The 4,380-nt window shown below is 34.2% G+C and overlaps 1 non-coding gene across 1 annotated transcript; it reads left to right on the top strand.

The window, feature by feature from the left end:
- The first annotated feature begins 3,095 nt into the window (after positions 1 to 3,095).
- LOC116096193 lies at positions 3,096 to 3,227 on the top strand. Its single transcript, XR_004120888.1, has one exon. It is a non-coding gene; the product is annotated as a small nucleolar RNA SNORA17 (small nucleolar RNA).
- The last annotated feature ends 1,153 nt before the right edge of the window (positions 3,228 to 4,380 follow it).

The raw sequence follows: 4,380 nt of genomic DNA, 5'->3' as shown, positions 1-4,380 counted from the left end.
ACAGGTGAGTTAAATACCCCAGCATTACTTTCCTTTTAAAGGATTGTTCCTTTCTTGCTTTTTCTTTTTTTCTTTTTTGATTTTTTTTATATTTAGATATCGATAGCATTTAAATAATAATATAATATAATATGCAATAATTATGCAAGGTATTTTAATAAATATCATTAATCACTGGATATCATTAACATTATTGAAAATAATGTATACAGCTAAGCAATTAGAACAGGTAAACCATTCTGTATCATTAATGTAAAAAGTTCTCTGGAATTGTAACGTGAAATATAAAAACTAAGTTTATTGCAAACAAAGTAATAATGTTAAGATATATGAGTATTACAGTAGGAAGAAGTAAAATTTACTAAAACAAGAATATAAAGGAAGAATGAAGGAACCCATGAAATATTAAATTTAGTTTTTATTCTTTTTATAAGAAAACCATATGAAATACTATATTTAGTATCATCTTTTACCAATTTATTGCCCTTTCCCTAAAATTCTTCCATGATTTATATTGTTATGAAACACTGCCCTTGAGAAAACTTGGGGTATACCTCAACATGATTTAAATGAAATCTTTGATGAGTATATGAAATTTAGAGCTATACATTACATATCCAAAAGTCACTCCTTGATAAAGCCATTTCTGTAATCTTCAAACATGTATTTATTCTCTTCTTTCCAAAGTAAAATAAAATAAGAAGCCAAAGCAATTGCAATGACTTATCAACATTTAAAGAAAGGAAAATGTAAATATATTTGTATCTATTACTGTTGATATTTTAAAACTTGGAAGCAATCTTAATTTTACAGATATATGTTAAACTACAAGTTACTCTATCTCTGCCTCCTTTGTGCATGTAATGCTGATAAATGGCCATGACCTCTTCAATACTGCTTCAAATATGCTTTATACTGAGAAAGCCATTAATAAATTAGATATAAAAATGTATAAATCAAAATTACAAAATTCATGCAATATTATAAGACTACATTATCCAAAAAAATCCTTGAAGGTTTGATAATTAGAAATATAATGCACTTTGGATTTGATGAGTCTTTTTCAGAATATTGTGCACATTAATTTTAGTTAAACTATTCACTTATTATACTTCACATTAGAATAGTCTCACCCCTTTCTTTGAATATCTTTCTTGACACATTTCAATAGTAAAGAATAGTTACATTATATTATATACTTTCTCTGAGTTTGATGTTTTTACTGGAATCAATGCACATAATATTGGCAATAATACTATGAAATGACTATTATTTATTTTCATTTTATCTAATGAAATGACATGAAATTTTAATGGGCACTGTAGTAATAATAGTCACTTTGATATATTTGTAAATAGTATTTCAATAAAAATGTTTAATTGTGAGCTTTGTGGGTTTTTTGTATCGTAGAAAAGTTTTCATATATACATATGTATATATGCACACATATATGTATGTATATACATATATGTATGTATGTGTGTATGTATATATATATATATGTATGATCTATCACTAATCAAACCTGTAGAATTTGGTAAGTATGATTTTAGTAGATTTAGTGGCTTAAAATATACTGCTGAATCTAGACATGATGCAACATACTTTTAAATCAAACACCAGGGAGGCAGGCAGAAGCAGGTGGCTTTTATGAATTCAAGACCACCATTACCAATAAAGCCTAGATGGTGTGACACTGTCCCAAAAATATATGATTCTGAAATAATTTATTCCAGCTCTAAAAATGCTATTTGAAATTCTTAGTCTAATAAGTCAATTGGTACTGACCTGGTTAATGAAAGCCCCTTCAAATCACTTCCCATGTTACATTAACTCCCCTTCCATCATTCCATGAGCATGCTATTTCCCTGAAAAAAAAAAGTGTCTGAGGCTTGTCCTGTAATCGCCAAGTTCAATATGTGTATTAAAAATCTGAAAAGATATTTTAGTTTCCTTAATGAGCAATGCTATTTATCTGTGTATAACTGAAACACAGATGTTATTTCAAACTGAAATATAAACACTATTCAGTTTATTTCCTTCCTGCATTTGCAATCTCCTTTTTTTTTTTTTGTAGAAAAACACATTGATAATCATCCTAAATTTTTTTTTTGGATAACTATACCCCGCCATGTGTAACCAATCTCCTTCTCATCTTATATCATTACTACTGTAAACACTGTCAAAATTGCTGATTTAATATTTGTTCATAGCTGAATAAGGCTATTACTGGCATTTATCTTCCAATTGCCTGCAAGGCCCTTTCAGCACTAGTAATGATTACCAGCAGTAAAGGATCTTTCTTCTCAACTCTAAATTCCTATATTTTTCCGGTCACCAAAGTGTGTAGTGTTTTTACAGTGGAGAATTACAATCCATTTCTGGTGGACAACCAAGATCAATGGAAATTGCCTATATTGTTTGGAGACATCAGCAGCATCCCTGAGAGACTAATATTTCATAAGAAAACATACTTGATCTGGAACTGGACTTTTTCTGTAATAATTTATGGCTTCTGGGAGCAACATTATCTACTCATTCAGTACTTCATTCCAAACTGATTTTATTTTTTTTTAAAGAAAAGAGTTACTTATTTTTATTTCATATGTATGAATGTTTATATTCATGTACACATATGAACCACTTGCATGTTGGGTATCTCAGAAGGACAGAAGATGGTGTCACATCCCTTGGAACTGGAACTGTAGACAGTTGTGAGTCACCATGTGGGTTCTGGGAACTAAATTCAAATCTTTTGCAATTGCAGTAAATGTCATTATCCAATGACCAACTTTCTGGAGATCCAATATTATTTTAAAGAGAATACTTGAAATTGATTACAAAGTAATAGATTTTAATGTGTTTTTCATACATTCTTAATTTTGGGTATATCTGCTCAATCCCATTTGTACTCTCATCTTATCACACAACCTTCTATTAAAAATTTCCAACTACTTTCAAACTCCCAGTATCTTTAATAAAAACAGTTCATTGATCCTTTTTATGTTTTAATATTTTGTAGTATTCATGAAACATGTTTTGAACAAAAGTTCTCTGTTCTGTGTTCCTGGAATGGATTAAAATATTAAAATTTACCTACCTCTAGAGATGTTGCAGGTGTGGCTGCTGTGTCACTTGTGCATCTGTAGGTGACAGAGAGGAGGGAGGCTATATCTCTGCTCAGTGTTCTGACCTGTGAACAACTGACTGATTAGTAGCCTAACAGTCCCTGAAGAAAGCAAGCCTGAGATGACCACCATACCAGTGCCATGGACAGGGAGCTAGCTTGAGTGAACCTCTAGTCTATCACTGCACAGGCCCATACAGAATCCCAGGATAGGGAAAGTGGAAGACATGAACCCTACCTTGGGCCTAGGTTGAGAAGAACTACACATAGGACAGTAGACCCTGGTAGGAATGAGCTCCAGATATACAACCTCATGTAGGTGGACCAAGTGAAAAGCAACTCATGCTGACCACCAGTCTGGCACCATGTACCCAGAGAGGAAACAAGTCTGAGATGACTACCAGTATGGTGCCATGTAGGACTAGATATGCAGACAATGCCTGAGATGACCTTGGTCTGGTGCCTTAATGCACAGGGAAGGCATGGCACTCCTGAAATTACTCCTTAAACATTCCAAGACACTCAGAGACACCAGGTACCACTAAGAATAACAAATAAGTATTGGATAAATGGAAGAGAAGGAGAAGCAGTAAGGTGTGGGTACAATGAAGAGAAGTAGAACTGGGGGCTTGAGGGTAGTAAATAATAGCCACCTGTGGGACCATGGTGGAGTCCTGGCTTGTGCTGATACTGGGAGACATTTCTAAGTCAGTGGCCCTGCAGCAGCGGTCTTGGTCTGCTATCACCTAAGGCCAGACAGATGTTTCCATTATGATCTGACATCTGAGACCATGTTTGTAAGTATTCCTGATCAGATAGAAGAGTATCCTAGGACTCAGAAGCCCAGGATTCTCACAGCTATGAGAGGAAGCCTACTTGTCAGAGTGATTGCAGCTTTCAGGGGAGGGAATCCTGAGCTGAGATGAGGAGTTCAGGAGCCTTAACTCCACTCTACTTCTTCCCTTTTTCCCTTCTCTTCATTGCTTTTTGGCTTCTTCTGATGAATGAGCCATACCAGCACTAAATCTTAAGAAAGAGATTTATTAGAGACTCCAGGGTGTAGAAGGACTAATGGAGGAGTGGCTGCCTTTACTCCTGGGAGTAGACAGCAAGGATTTGAACAGAGGGCTAGGCATATTTAGGAAGTCTTATAGGTCAGAGCTTTTCAGAGAAGAGATGAAATATAAACTCCTGAGCTTGGGGAGCTCAGGGCTTGGTAGGTTTTCCTGCTCATGGATTGGTGTTTTTTTTTT

This window comes from Mastomys coucha, chromosome X, assembly GCF_008632895.1.
Source record: "Mastomys coucha isolate ucsf_1 chromosome X, UCSF_Mcou_1, whole genome shotgun sequence".
Classification (NCBI taxonomy): Eukaryota; Metazoa; Chordata; class Mammalia; order Rodentia; family Muridae; genus Mastomys; species Mastomys coucha.
This window is presented reverse-complemented; position numbering and strand designations above follow the sequence as displayed.